Below are 16416 nucleotides of genomic sequence, written 5' to 3'. Positions count from 1 at the left end.
CCTTCACCGAGCATGTTGAAGATCTGCTCGTGCTGAAGTAGAATTTCTGTCAAAATACTAGTTCATAAGAAAGGCAGGCTGTAATCCTGTGTTGAACTTTGCCATGAGCTTGCATGTTGAGATTGCTACATCCTCTGCCCAGAACTACAGGAATATCTCTGAGTTCTGTCTCCGGATGAGTGTGAAGTGTGGAGGTACTAACTTCAAAGTGACGCCCGAGGAAGGAACCCAGTCCCCAGCCACATCGCTGGTTGTAAAAGTTCTCATCCTTGCGTTCGAATGCCACTGTGGCCTTCAGCTCCTCACCTTCTGCTGGCACAAAACAGCAAACTTCAAGTCATCTAAGTCAGTGATAATAAATCTGATTCTGATTCATTATTTTGGTCGCAACCCCCGCACCCCCTCTGAAACAGAAATACCCTCAGCCCCTTAACCCCTCACTATCTCTGTAACCCCTTCCCACCCAATAACCTCCATCTCTGTAACTCCTTCCAACCCCAACACCCCTATCTCCGTAACCCCTTCCAACCCTAATAACCTCTGTAACCCCTTCCAACCCCTACACCCCTCACTATCTCTGTAACCCCTTCCAGCCCCAATAACCTCACTCTGTAACTCCTTCCAACCCCAATACCACTCCCTGACTTTGTAACCCCTTCACCTTCCAGACCCGTCCCTAACTCTGTAACCCCTTCCAGCCCCTAGCGCCCCTCCCTCCCTTTGCAGTCTCTCACAGCCCCAACAGCCCATCCTTTCCCTGTAACTTTCTCAGCCCCTGCACTTCCCCCTATCTTTATAGCTACCTCCTGCCCCTTCTCCCTCCTATCCCGGTAACCTGGGAGATGCAGTGAACAGTATGCAGTGTTGTACTGGGAGAACCAGCAAACAGCAGGCAGTGTTTGTAGTGGGAGCTTCAGTGAAGAGCAGTAAGACAAATCATTTGTTTGTACGATACATAAATGACTTGGATAAGAATGTAGGGGGTATGATTGGTAGGTTTGCCGACGACATAAAATTGGTGGAGTCATAGATGGTGAAGGATGTGGTGTAAGGATACAGCTACAAAGTTAGGTGGAGTGGTGGCAGATGGAACTTAATCCAGACAGGTGTGAGGTGATGTGCTTTGGGAGGTCAAATTCTGGTAGGATATGTAAATGGCAAGGACCCTATAAGTTTGCTGTACAGGGAAACCTTGGGGTGCAAGTCCATTCACAGGTGAATAGATGGTGAAAAAGGCATTTGGTATGCTTGCCTTTATTGGCCGAGGCATTGTGTATGAGTTAAGACGTCATGTTGCAATTGCACAAAACATTGGTTGGACCGGACTTAGAGTATTGTGTACAGTTCTGGTCACCACGCTACAGGAAGGATGTGGTGGCAATAGAGAGGGTGCAGAAGAGATTCACCAGGACGGTGCCTGGAATGGAGGGCTGTAGTTCTCAGGAGGGATTGGAGAGGCTGGGTTTGTTGTCACTGGAAGGACGTAGGAGGTTGAGGGTTGACCTTATAGGGCTTTATAAACTATGAGGGGCATAGATAGGAGAGGGAAGTCAGAACCGAGGGCACAGGTTTAAGGTGAGAGGGGAGAAATTTAAGGTGAGAGGGGTAAGTTTTTCACGCAGAGGGAAATGAATATCTGGAACAAGCTGTCAGAGGTGGTGGTGGAGGCAGAGATAATTACAGTAATTGCAGCTTTTAAGAGGCATTTAGACAGGTACTTGGATAGGAAAGGCATAGGAGGATACAGGCATAATGCAGCAAATGGAATTAACAGAGATAGGCATCATGGTCGGCAAGGTCAAGTTGAACATAAAGGGCCTAATTCTCCAAGTCCTGATGAAGGGTCTCAGCCCAGAATGTGGACTGTTCATTCCCCTCCACAGATGCTGCCTGACCCGCTGAGTTCCTCCAGCGTTTCTATGCTGTACATTTCTATGATTCTATGATCTGCTTGAATTGGTCTAAAAATCAAAAAGAAATTGATGGAAATCAGAAACAAAAACATAAAATGTTGGAAACACTCAGCAGGTCAGTTCTGTCCAAGGATCTCCAATATGAAACCTTAATTCTGTTTCTCTCTGCACAGATGCTACTTGATCTGCCAAGTGTTTCCAACATTCTCTGGTTTTATTTTTGATTTAAATAGTGTCCCCTTGTGCTGCAATTTCCATTTATTGTTCCCTCAATAAAAAGAGATGAGTCAACTAAACGTCAGGTAGCCTGGTCCCTCTGGTAAGGAGGGAGTGTGGAGTGAATAATGTGGTGGGGCCATTCACCAGGGTGTTGGCCAGCACAGTGCAGAAGTGTAAGAGCAGATACTGGTGTAGTTGTATCGTAGGATATATTATGAGTCACCTCAGCATACAGGTAGACAGGGTGGTTAAGAAGGCTTATGGAATGCTTGCATTTATTAATCGGGGTATTGAGTACAGGAGTCAAGAAGTTACAATGCATCTCTTTGGAACTCTGGTTAGGTTGCATTTAGAGTATTGCGTGCAATTCTGGTCACCTCACTATAGGAAGGATATCGAAGCTTTAGAGAGGGTGCAGAGGAGGTTTACTTGGATGCTGCCTGGATTAGAGGGCATGTGCTATCACGAGAGGCTGGACAAACTTGGGCTCTTTTCTCTGGAGTGGTGGAGGCTGAGGGGTGATCTGTTGGAAGTGTATAAAATTATGAGGGGCATAGATAGCGTGGGCAAGCAATATCTTTTTCCCATTATTGAGCGATCCAATACCAGAGAGCATGCATTTAAGTTGAGAGAGGGTAGGTTCAGAACAGACTTGAGAGGTATGTTTTTTACTGAGAGAGTGGTGGATGCCTGGAATGCGTTGCCTGATAGGATGGTGGAAGCAAATTCACTGGGGGCTTTTAAGAGGGGCTCAGATGGGCACATGAATACGAGGAAAATAGAGGGATATGGGCATTCTGTAGGTAGGAGGGATTAGCTATGTCGGCTCAACATTGTGGGCCGAAGGGCCTGTTCTGTGCTGTAGTGCTCTATGTTCATACCTTCAGTATGAATTGTTGGACTGTACCTCACATTGTCGTCTCCTATCTTCTTCATACTGTGTTTTAATTTTAACCATGGTGGGATGTGTGGAGGTGAACAATTTCAGGCTTTGTGTGTTGTGGCTTTCGAACTGAAGGTTGGACTGGTATTCAACAAATGACCCTCACCTACCCAGGCTGTTAAAATGCAGTGCCAGCACTAAATCCTCCCAGACTTGACACTCTCAGTTTCCCAGTTTCAATCACTCCACCATTGACGCCTGGGCCCTGAGCTTAGCAAAACTCTCAATCAACCTCTTTGCCTCACTTGCCTCTATAAAAGCTACCTCTGTGGCTGTTTCAGTCATCAGTCCTAATCCTGCAGTTTACTGTCAAATGCAGTTTGACAGTGCTGCTTTGAAACACTGGGTTCCTTTTACTAAGCTAACAGTTTCCTATAAATGGCACTCTCTTAGTGCTGCCCCTCCCTCGGGGGGACGCTGCCTCAGTACTGCTCTTCTGACAGTGTGGTACTCCCTTGGCACTGCCTCTCCCACAGTGGCCACATATTTTGAGCTACTACTGAATTGACAATGTTTCTGCTGCAAAACCTGCAGACGAGCAATTGTTAACACAAGTGCTCTAATCTGGAAAAGGAAGGCCAGCCGGCATTGCTGCATTATGGTGCTTTCTAGTGAGTTTCACATGTGCAGTGCAGGTTAGCAAAGGAAGCAGGAAGGGATGGCCATGACTTCTTCAGAATGGCTGTTGAGTTCAAAAGTCTGCAAGCCCTCAAAAACCTGTTAGCCTGATGTTTGAGCCAAACTTCAAAGGACAAACCAGTAACAGCTGCGGCCACACATTTTGCTGTGTTGCTGCCCCATTAGGGGCATGGTGTCCAGGCTGTGAATGTGGATGGGTCCAGTTGGAGCTGCGAGTGAGTTCCTGGTCCAGGAAAGCAGCGGGTTGTGGGGGAGGTGGTGTGGGTGAGCTGAGGAGATGACAAGGTCTCTCTGCTCTTCAGACACCGCAGGACAGTGCTCGCTCCTTGCCTCTGGTGGGGGTCAGGCATCACAGAGGAATGGAGCTCAAAGCATGGAGAGACACCTGAGTGCAGTAATGAGGGAGTGCCACATGGCTGGAGGGGCAGTGTAGAAGAAGCACTGCGCTGTCAGAAAGTAGCACTGAGGGGACACCAGACTGTCGGAGGGGCAGTACTGAGGTAATGCCGCACTGCGATAGGATCTGCACTGAGGGGTTGTCAGATCTTCAGAAGGACAGCACAGAGAAAGTGCTGCACTGGTAGAGGGGCAGTTATGAGGTTTGCTGCACTGTTGGAGGGGCATCTTTTCAATAAGATGTTATATACCATATACTTGTCTTTGATTGTGTCTTTTATTTTGCACTGTCTTGCTTTTCCATAGTTTTTTTATTCACTGTATTGTATAATTTATGTATAATTTAGATGCTGTGTGTTGTCTGTACCTATGTGCCTGTAATGCTGCCGCAAGCATGATTTTCATTGTACCTGTACCTCACCGCACTGTGCAATGACAATGAACCTGATGACTCGAATCGATGTCCTGTCTGATGTGCTGGTTCCCATGGCTCTAACTTGGCACCTGTGATGCAGGGTGAAGAGATCATTAGCCAGCCGGGCATTTAATGCTTGACAGCACATCCCACCAGGCTCACAGACAGCTTCTATCCCACTGTTATAAGACTCTTGAACGGACCCCTCATACACTAAAGGTGAACTCTTGATCTCTCAGTCTACCCCGTCATGGCCCTTGCACTTTATTTGTCTGCCTGCACTGCACCTTCTCTGTACTTACATCACTATATTCTGCATTCTGTTTTTCCTTTTACTACCTCGATGTACTTATATATGGAATGATCTGTCTGGATGACACGCAAGCAAAAGCTTTTCCCTGTATCTTGGTACATGTGACAATAATAAACCAATACCAATTACCAATAATTGCCCCCTAAACCAATTAATATTAAAGTTAAGAATCAACCACATTGCTGGGTCTAAGTCACACATTATCTAAAAGGGGTAAAGTTGGTGTTAACTGTTTCCCTTTGCACAGTCACTGTGGGATCTGCTGAAAATTCCCAATCTTCTCTGTTTTTATTCCACATTTTTGGTTCAACCTTTATCCAGTTAGGGACATTAGTGATGTGGACAGGATTTTTACAACATGGTCACCATCGTGAAACTTGTTTTTAAGTTCAGGTTTATTTAATTATTTGATTACTAATTCCCTGCTGCCCTGGTGAGATTCGAACTCTTGTCTCTGCATCAATGACCTGGCTTCTGGGTGCTTGCCAGCAGTCTAACCACAAGGCTACTGTACTGTACTTTTGCTTGTTAATTATAAAGTATGGGAGGTGGAGATGAATTTGCCAACAGACTGACGCCCAAGAGCAATTGGCTGTGGGGAGATGGTGCAGGTGAGGATGGACGGATTGATTGGCCAATAGTGAGAGGTTGGGGAGGTAGTTTGCTGACATTGGTCAGCTGATGAATCCGTCAGGAATTTCATGGCATTAAAAGATCTGTATTTCTCTGTGCATTTTGTCTTCGTCTTTGTTGCCAAAACATATAACAGGCTATTTTAGAAAGTATCATCGCTATTGTAAAGTCAGAAACACACCAGCCAATCTATGTACAGCAAGATCCCATAAGTGAGAATAATGGAATAATTCCCTTCTCCTGATGTTGGCTGGGACACTGGGATAAATATTCTGGTCTTTGAAATGGGATCTTTTATATTGGTTTGAGGGAGCAGAATTTCCCTCTGTTTAACTTTGGCTGAAGGACTCTAACAGTGCTGCAGTCTTAACCATGCCATCCTCCCCATTGGGGGGAGGTTGAACAGGAGGCAGAGGGAGAGATGAGGAATGGAGAGGGAACAGGAACAGAGCGAAGATCTCTCTGTGAAGGAGCCGGGATGGTGCAGAGCAAGCTTGTGCTGCTGTTTCCAAGATCGCACCCCACCTGCCCACCCCATCATTTCATTGCAAACCCACATTCTTAGCTTCAACTGGCAAAAGACCGCAGATACCGGAAATCCAAAATAAAAACAGAGCAGGCTGAGAATACTCAGCAGGTCAGGCAGCATCTACGGAGAGAAAAGCAGGGACAAGGTTTAAGGTCTGAAGCATTAACTATTTCTCTTTGCTGAGGGGCTTGCTGTTAAACCAAGAACGTGAAAAAAATAAAAGACTGCAGATGCCTGAAATCCGAAATAAAAATGGCAAAAGCTGTTTCCAGCCTTCTCTGTGTTTATTTCAGATTTCCAGCATCTGCAGACTTTTATTTTTTTCCACATTCTTGGTTTAACCCATCCACATTTAGAAGGAACGTTGCTGCCACTGTGACCACCTTGATTTATAGCCGTTTCATTTACTCTTTCCTGGGTTTTCCTCTTCTAATGGGTTTTGGAGTTCAGTAACTTAATGTTTGGCATATTCTAAAGGGAAACATTCAACCTGTTGTCAAAGGGAGGGTGTGACTTATTCTCAGTAGTTTTCTTGGCTGTGAGATTCCTGGAAATTAAAAATCAGGTTGCTGGACAGTGGGAGAACTGTCGAGGTGAATGTTTTACTTGTGTTTTAGTTATTGAGATTCAGGGGTGGGGGTGGACGTGAATGAGATCAGTCATTGCAGGCAACTGAACCTTCAGTTTCAACAAGATTTTGGCTGTGGGCAACAGCTTGGAATTTAGAACATGCCTTCAATTTAGTCTAGCGTCCCAAGGCACTTTCCCAGTCAGACATTGAGCTACAGAAGGAGAGTTGGGCAAGTGATCAAGTCCTTGATCAAAGAAAACTGCAAAGTCCTGTGACTCTTAAAGTGGCTGTCTTTGTGTACACAATGCAGAGGAAGATTCTCCCACTACTATAGTCAGAACATCATTGGTAAGCGGACATTAGCTTGCCACAAACTTTTAAATGGTTTTGATATGAAGTAACTTCACTGAAGACTGGCTTCTCATTGACATGATTTTCAGCTGCATAGTGCCTTTTTTGGCTGTTTCGCTGATGAATTTCCACCATTTAAGGCCATTTCAGATCTCCAACGTTTCAGCCAATGAAGTACTTGCTTGAGCTTGTTGTCAACATTGCGATACACATCCAGTAAATAGATATTGGGTGAGGGATTAACATTGACCTGGGAGGGGTGGGGGGGGGGAAGGTGGAGATGTGGGGGTGTGTAATAGTGCCCTGGGATCTTCTAAGTCCACCTGAGAGAGAGGCAGAACATTTTGTCCTCAGGATACACTCAGTGCGCCCCAATCATTTTCGGACTCAAGACCTTGAGATTTGTCTGTGCCATATTTCCATTTGCCTGCGTTTGGTCTTCATCCCTCTACACCTTCCCTATCCGTATCCCTGTCTAAGTGTCTTTTAAAGGTTGTAACTGTACCCACCTCTACCACTTCCTCCGGCAGCTCGTTCCATATATCAGGAAGAACTCCCTTGTTCTTCTTTCGGACTGAGCCAAGGGACTTGTTACACCCACCCGATGGGCCAGAGGGGAACCCTGCTCAACATCCGTCTGGAAGCCCACACCTCCAACGGTGCAGCAGTCCATCAGCTGCCCACTCCTCCCTGAGGCGGGGATTAAACCCATGACCTTCTGGCTGCAAAGTATCACCCACTGAGCCTCTCCAGACTCGCCCAGCGACTGCGGGCAGCTGGTGCTGATGGAGTTTGTCTCCCAGTTCAGCCTAGCAGGCTCTAGGAGTGGAGGGGGAAAGAAGCAAGCAAAATAAATAAAAATCTGTTTGAAGCCTGGCACACTTCAGGCATCAGCTACTGAGATTGCAGGTGCCCAGAATTTATGTTAATCACAGCAGTGGTGTGTTTATTATGTTAGCCTGTGTGATTGCATCACTCAATGTGCATTAGACAACCAGCTGTTTAGTAAAGAAGGAGAATGGTTTTAAAACCAAAATAATAATGATATAAAAACGATAATATGAAGGAAATAACTAACCGGGTGTGCATGTGGGGTTAGATGCAATGTTCTGCTCGCACCATTAGCCTGCACATAACAAAGAGTCCAATCAGATATATTAAATGCGGAGCGAGAGGGGAAAAATGCTGTTAGTGTCTGCAGGGTCTGCAGACCTTAATTGATCTTTTAATGCAGCAGGATGAAGCTTTCAATTCCACAGCTTATTTCATTGAATTACCAGCCTGCGCTCAATGATTTATGCAATAGATTTGTTTCAGGGTCCTAGGGAATCTCAGCCTTGCTCCCATACACAGCCAGCATGCAAGCAATGATGTTAAACCGTTGAAGCAACACTGGCTGAACGATGCAGGTCCCTGGGTAATGCCATATTTTTTAACCATGCATATTAATGTAAGCCTCCTGGGGCAGAATCTTCCCTCACTGGCCCTCAGCAGGTTATTGTGCGTGTTTGTTGCTTTTCAGTTGAAAGCAAAATATAAAATAGAAAAATATACATATAATGTTACGCCAGGCATCGGGAGTGAGACTGAGAGGAGGGAAGAGGAGTGATATTCTGCTGGTGGGGTAGATTGCTTCAGGGAAGAGATTTCATCCCAGTCTGAATCTTCTCTTGTTTTCCTTTCCCTTGATGTGACTCTCTGCACATTGCCTGATTAATAAATTAACAAGTCCTGAGCAAAACAAAAATGCTCTCGCATAAGTACATTACAGTTTATCTCCACAGTGAATTTCAGTAAATGTGAGGCTGTGCGTTTATTTATCTCATTTGCAAGCAGCCAATTCCAAGAGGCTGCATGAATAAATAAGCAAGAATCCAAGAGGAATGGCCTGCCCAGAGCTAGCTGTGTGCAGTGCACCAGTCTGAGTCCTGCCCCATTACACTACCGTCTTACCTGCTGGGTCTTGTCCAAAATCAGTATTTATTATGTGCCAGCATTGCTAATGAGTGCCAGAGAGGGCTATCTGACTGCAGGATCCATCACAGAAAGCAAACAAAGTCGTCTTCATTAGGCAGCAGGACAGTACCCTGTCCGTTGGCTGCTTGGGATTCTGCCAGCCGTGGTCCCGCACCAGGCTGTGAACAGTGAGGCCATTAGCACCATCGTTACTATCTCCATACAGATCAGTGATTGATCCAAGATTGTCCCTGGGCTTCATTGCTCAGCCACAAATTCACATGGAAATTACTTATTTTTAGGATCATTTTTAGCTCATCCATTGCCTGCAGATTGTCTTCCTCCACAATGGGTGCACCAGAGCTGCTGTGTGTGCCATACATGGCAGAAGGTGGCATCTCCTTTCAAACCCATGTCCCGGCAGCAGGAGCAGAGAAATACCACCACCTGCAGGTTCCCCTCCAAATCGCACACCATCCTGACTTGGAAATATATCACCAGTCCTCCACCTTCGCTGGGTCTTAATCCTGGATCTCCTTAAGGAGTTCAAAGTGGCAGCTCACCCTCACCTTCTCCGTAAAGACCCGCCCAGTGATAGAACTAAAAGCTGATCTGAACCTGGCCCACTCACAGCCAATCCGAACCTGACCCAGCAGCAGCCCTTGGCCAATCCGGGCCTGACCCAAATCCAAGGACTTCGAATTTGTTTCTATGTCCGACTTGAGCCAAGAGACCATGGAAGAGAAGCATAAAGAAAGACCACTGTGCTGTGTATACATTGCAACTGATCAAGGTCAGAAGGAATGGTGAGCAGGCCAGCCCAACCTAGCCCAGTCTCAAATGTTTCTGCAGAATATAACCCAACACAACACAAACCCCACACATATCACCGGGTCCCATCAGCCTCAGGTGGGTTGGCAGCTCAGGATGGGTGATAAATCCTGGCCTTCCCAATGAGTTTCAAGTCTGTGAATTAATTTAAAAACTGATTCAATGAAATCTGTAAGTAATTCCTTTGGTCTGTGTTGAGTACATTCCCCTATTCAGAAGCTGACAGGAATTATTTCTGTTCCTTTGAATCTTACAGAAAGTTCCACAGGAGGTGAGCTCAGCTTTTTCATCACTGATTTCAATGCTAAACAATTTGCTGCTATAGTGCAATCTAAGTCTAAAGGCACCTTTCCTTAGGGGGTAAAAAAGAGAAAATATTTCCCTCTGCCTGACTCTCTCCCAAAAGTTTGGCAAACTCCTAAAGCAATGTCCCTTTAGTCAGAAGTGTGGTTTCATGGTTACAAGTCATTTGCAAATTGATTAAAATGTGAATGACTTGCATTTCTGTAGTGCCTTGCCCAATCTGAGGATACCCCAAGGGATATTATAGTCATTGGTGTATCTTATAATTGTTCGAATAATGTAACAGAGTCATCGAGTTGTGCAACAGCGATGTGGGCTCTTCTTTTCATCACATTCACACCAACCTTTTTGCCCATCTTCACTGATCCCATTTGCCTGCATTAGGACGGTATCCTTCTGTGCCTTGCTTAATTAAGTGCCTGTTTAAATGTCTCTTAAATGTAGTGATTGTATCTGATTCCACCACTTCCTCTGGCAGCATGTTCCAGATATCAACCCCTCTCAAATCCCCTTTAAGTCTCCTACCTCCCACCGTAAAACCCATGCCCTTTTGGTTTTGATACCCCTACCACGGGAAAAAGATTTTGGCTATCTACCCCATCTGTGTCTCTCACTATCTTATATACTTCCGTCACTTAATATAGAAAATGCAGCAGCCTTGTTGTGCACAGCAAGCTCCCACAAACAATTACATGATAATTGATGGATAAATTAGTTGATATGTTGTATCTTTAAATGTGGGCTTCTTGCATGTTCATATTTTATCCCATTGAACAGGGAATCATGTGAGGTGCTTGGTTTGCATGCAGTTTTGTGTGTGTGTGCGTGCGTGCGTGTCTGTGTTTATGTGTGTGTGTGTCTGTGTTTATCTGGGTGTAGGTGTGTGTGCCTTACTGCCTATGTGGAACCATTACAAATTGATGATAAGAATGGCAACTTTTCTTTAAGGTTGTCGGGAGACTTTCATAACTCTTGTTCAGGAAGTTTTTAGTGAGTTCTCAACACCGGTACTGACTTTCTGAGACCACGTACATGGAATCTCACCTGTCAAGGTGTGTGTAATGATGAGCTTGTGCAGCACAGCAAGTGGCAGAGACAGCAGCGTCGGCCTGTCATCAGACCACTGCCCACACCAGGTTTCCCCGTCTCACCTTCGTGTGGGAACAGGGCGAAATGGCTGCCTTGGGATATGGAGAGCCTCAGTGTACGTGAATGATCTTGAGAACCATTCGATTCATCTGTCAAATGAAAGGACACCTTCCTTAAAGCAAGCAACACACATGAGACAAGACAAAGACAAGTAATGAATACAGTTTTACTGGCACTTAAAAACTGTATCAGAACAGAGGACTTCATAATTTGGCAGTTCCTTCAGACAATGAGGAACTAAGAATGTAGTGTTTATGTCACAAACAATAATGGCAGCAAACAGACATAACTTCAAGTGAAGCTCCCGATTAACAACCACGGCATTGGCACACGAACTGATATTGCTGCAGACTATATGAAAGTGAGCCAAGACACGAAGTCTAGCAAGTTCAGCCAGATAGTATTGACGGAAAGCACCATCACACTGAAAACTTACTCTGATGAGGCACTCATTGCACAGGCACACAGGCAAACAGAGTGCCCAGCATAACGGAAAGTACAGCTAACCACTGTTGTGGCAAACCATGAAATCAGATCAACTTTAACAGGCCAGGACTGACTGACACAACACAAGCTCGATTGGACAAATGTTTTCGGCATTGATGCTTCAAAGAAGCACCTTAAGACACTGTTGGAAAGGTACAACGGTATGGTTGGGGACCAGTAGACTGGTATAACAAGGAACAATGCAAACATTTACATACTGAACCAGTCTTATGGCAAGCCTATTCTGAAGAGTCAAGCTGAGAAACTGGATAGGTTAGAACAACATGGTGTGCCTGGTAAAACCAACCAGAGTGCGGTCACACCAATAGTGGTTGTGTTTTAAGCAAAGGACTTGTGCAGCTGTGTGGAGACTTTAAGGTTATACTAAAGCAAACCACAGACAATGAATAATGCCTCTACCTGCTTTGCAAGACTTGTGCGCAGAGCTGGCAGGGTCTCTCTTATGTCTGCACACAACTGAATGTGGAGAAAGGTCATCAGTAGTACCTGAAAATCACCATGCACTAAAAGCTCTCCTTATCCACATGGTTATCAAATAGAACCAAGTCTTCATCGAAGAGTTTCCAGCCTACAATGGATAAAGTCTTGCAAGGACTGGATCATTGCTTAGGTGACCGTGGATCTGAGCACAGAAGAAGGAACGAGTGTTCAGGAGGTTACATGAGCACAGTGCAAGGTTGAGATGAAGCAAATACATTTACCCACAAATCAAGAAGGAAGTATGGGCATAGTGTTTGGAATCAAAAAACTGTGATTTTTTTTTTCCAAGACAGGTCCTTTATCCTGCTAAGAAATCATTAGCCACAGACCGTAATATTAGGTCCTGTGTCAGTAATACCCACAGTGATGACATTGAGGGTGCAAGGATAGGTAATCCTCCTGTTACAGTACAACCATACAATTGAGTGCAGGACCTCCAAAGAGAACTCCTTTGGAGATACCATGTCGTGGCTACTTTGTTAGGGAGGCATGATGGTGCATTGGGTAGAACTGCTGCCTCACAGCTCCAGTGACCTGGGTTCAATCCTGACCTCTGATGCTTCTGTGTGGAGTTTGCACGTTCTCCCTGTGACCGGTTTCCTCCCGCATCCTAAAGACGTGGGTTGGTAGGTTAATTGGCCACTGTATAGATTGGCTGGTGTATAGATGGGAGGTAGAATCTGGGGGACAATGGGAATGTGGGGAGAATAAAATGGGATTACTGTAGGATAAGTGGAAATGGATGTTTGATGGTCAGTGTGGACTTGTTGGGCTGAAAGGTCTATTTCCATGACTCTGAGCTCAGAACTCCAATGTTAGAAATGAAATAGTTGCCCACCTGTTAAACATGGTTGATGAGGACTTGTCAGTGACTCTGAAATCACAGATAAGATCTAGAAAGACTCAATGTTGAGAAAGATCCATGAACAGACATTGCAAAGGACAGAATTTGACCATGGGGAACAGAAACCCTTCCACAATCATCACAATGCGTCATCATGTGAGCAGTCTGCTTCAATGGGAGTCATAGGGTGGTAATATTTACAACTTTTGCTGAAAGGATTTTGGTCAGTCTTTGGATTTATCATATGGGACTAATGAATATGGAAGCAATTGCAAGGAACCTTCTTTACACAGTAACCTTGAACTATTGCTATGCAAATCCAGGTTTTACCACAGATATAGGAACAAGCTAGTGAATCTTCTTTCCACCGATGGTGGTGGCCTCCTGGCCCCGTTCAGAGAGAAGATGTGGAGTTTAGTGAGAACGGCAATGACAGTTTCCTGATGATGATGGACAGTCAAGATGGAATGAAGTGAAGGATGTGGGTTCCTGCAGCACTACTGAGTGCACCGGAGATGAGCTGAGGTCTATCAATGGACGCTCTGGTTTACCCGGAGATCTTGCTTCAGGCAGTGGCCCTTGGTCTCAGTCAGCTCTATTTGCAACCTCTAGGAAATGGTAAAGGATCACCAGGCTACTGATCCTTTACATCATACGGCTTCAAATGGAGCAGCCCAGGGCGTAGGTGAGGTGGTGAATCAACTCTCGAGGTGCGGGTGTTAAAGGGATATTCGGAGCTCAGCCTGGAACATTGCTTGGCTAATTTCTTGCTAACATTCAGAACAATTGAAGATATACCTCACACCTCTTGACAAAGAGAAGGTTGCACACACTTCAGCTTTGATCTTTCAAATTAGGCTTCTAGAGTTGAACAGAAACAGTGGAGTCAAAAACTTCCCTGTGACACTAATCAGAAACAAAGCAGTTTCAGACATGTCCAGCTCCCACATGGGAGGTGAAAGCCATTGTGGAGATTTGCAGAAGCCAGAGATATTTGGCTGAGATTAATGACAGAACCCAGAGTCCATGGATCTAGTGATCACTGCTGGAGAGGGACCAAGGCTGGATCATGAGTCGATGGTTCATGATGTTGTGTCTGAGTCAGATCCAGTGTAGATTTCAGGAAGTGAAACCCAAACACAGCAGGTCTGACAAATGAACGCAACCCTTCATGGGTGCAAACCAGAACCAAACAGTTCACAAGTTGACTTGACATTAACCCCAAAATCTTCTAGGACTTCAGGAAGTCTCCAAGAACTGGTGACCAGAGTAAATTTATTGTTACTGTTCATTAAGTGTGGACATAAATAAATTACTTGTATCCAACAGTTGCTTTAAATATGAGGGGTTGGGGAGCAGTGTAGTGTAAATTGGTTTATTATTGTCACATGTACTGAGATACAGTGAAAAATTTTGTTTTGCATGCCATCCATACAAATCATTTCATTACAACAGTGCATTGAAGTAGTACAAGGGAAAACAATAACAGAATGCAGAATAAAGTGTTATAGTTACGGAGAAAGTGCAGTGCAGGCAGACAATAAAGTGCAAGGTCATAACAAGGTAGATTGTGAGGTCAAGAGACCATCTTATTGTACTAGGGGACCTTTCAATAGTCTTATAACAGTGGGATAGAAGCTGTCCTTGAGTCTGGTGCTACATGCTTTCAGGCTTTTGTATCTTCTACCCAATGGGAGGGGGGAGAAGAGAGAATATCCAGGCTGGGTGGGGTCTTTGATTATGTTGGGTGCTTTACCGAGACAGCGAGAAGTGTAGACAGAGTCCATGGAAGGAGGCTGGTTTCCGTGATGTGCTGAGCTGTGTCCACAACTCTCTGCAGTTTCTTGCGGTCTTGGCAGAACAGTAGCCATGTCAAGCTCTGATGCATCCAGATAGGCTGCTTTCTATGGTGCATCAATAAAAATTGGTGAGGGTCAAAGGGGATGTACCAGATTTCTTTAGTCTCCTGAGGAAGTATCTTTAAGCCTGATGTATGTGTGTTGGTGTGTGTGTAATAATATTGCAGACAGTCTGGTACGTGCAGTCTGCACCGACAGCTCTGAGTCTCAACCTGCAAATGGTTTAAGTGTGACGTCTTACAAAGAAACCCTTAGCTTTTTTAATATCTATACTGTGTTTTTAATGTGTTCAGTAAGGACTCTATATTCACCAAGATATCAGGAGATCTCTCACCTACTCTCAAGTCGCTGGAGTAAGGCTTAAACCCAGTACCTCCAACAGTCAAGCGAGACACCCAGTGGGTGACAGGTGTTAACATTGAACCCAAGCTTGAGGCAACACTCTGGGTCATTGGGATGGTTCACCTGTGGGTGCACTGAGGATCACAGAGAAACACATGAATAGAGCAGGCCATTTGGCCCTTTGAGTCTTTGCCATCATTCCATACACTTATGGCCGGATCTCTATCTCATTACCTTTGGTACCTTCACTCTGTGAGAGAAATCCTGCCTCTGTCAGGAAGCAGAGATTCAATCCTCATTCAGCCCCAGTTAGTGAGGCTGGAACTCTGGCTCCAGATTCCAGAATCCGGCAAGATCTGAGTATCCAGAGGATGTAGGTGACCCTCCCTTTCATTGTCTGGCCATCAATGTCCATTAAACAATTGCCCTCCACCTGAACCCCTCAACTGTTGTGATAAGGAGCATCCCAGCTGTGGAAGAAAGGTTCACGTTGGCTTGACCAACCAGAGCTGTTCCCCAAGGGAGAACGTGAGGGTACAAAACCATGATAACGCCATCCTTCCAGAGGGTTAACCAGCCAGAGGTTCCTTCCTCGTGAAAACTACGATGATGCTGGAGGAACTCAGCAGGCCAGGCAGCATCCGTGGAGAAAAGCAGGCGGTCAACGTTTCGGGTCAGGACCCTTCCTCAGGACTGAAAATAGGAAAAGGGGAAGCCCTACATATAGGATGGAAAAGCAGAGCTGTGATAGGTGGACAAAAGACGGGAGGCAGGGTGGGCACAAGGGTGGTGATAGGTAGATGCAAGTAAGAGATAGTGATGGGCAGGTGCGGGGGAGGAGGGGAGAGCAGATCCACCGGGGGATGGGTCAAAGGTAAGGAGGGAAAAAAAAAGGGGTAGAAGAAAGAGAGATGGGCTAGGAAAGGGAAGAAAAGAAGAAGCGTGGTTGGGGGGTGGGGGTTGTGGGGATTACTTAAAGTGGGAGAATTCAATTCCTTCCTCGTGCGTCATCGGGACTGGGCAGCAGAGTGGAGCTAAGGAAGAAGATCACCATGGTCTTCTTGGACAGTAGGGTGGACTCAGGTGTTCCTGTGGCCATTCCCGTTGCTCCTGCACCTTATTCTTTCGAGAGGAGTGGGTGAAGGTGTGGTGCTGAGCTGCCTCCTGCAGGAACCTCCTTACCCCTGATGTGCTGACGAGTTAGTGGACACTTACAAGCCAAT

General features: G+C 45.5%; 1 protein-coding gene across 2 annotated transcripts in view; it reads left to right on the top strand.

Annotated features, from left to right (window-relative positions):
- skap1 (src kinase associated phosphoprotein 1) overlaps positions 1-16416 on the top strand; it is a 336434-nt gene that overhangs the window by 198597 nt on the left and 121421 nt on the right. The window lies entirely within an intron of this gene.

The sequence above is a fragment of the Pristis pectinata genome, chromosome 25, assembly GCF_009764475.1.
Source record: "Pristis pectinata isolate sPriPec2 chromosome 25, sPriPec2.1.pri, whole genome shotgun sequence".
Taxonomy (NCBI): Eukaryota; Metazoa; Chordata; class Chondrichthyes; order Rhinopristiformes; family Pristidae; genus Pristis; species Pristis pectinata.
This window is presented reverse-complemented; position numbering and strand designations above follow the sequence as displayed.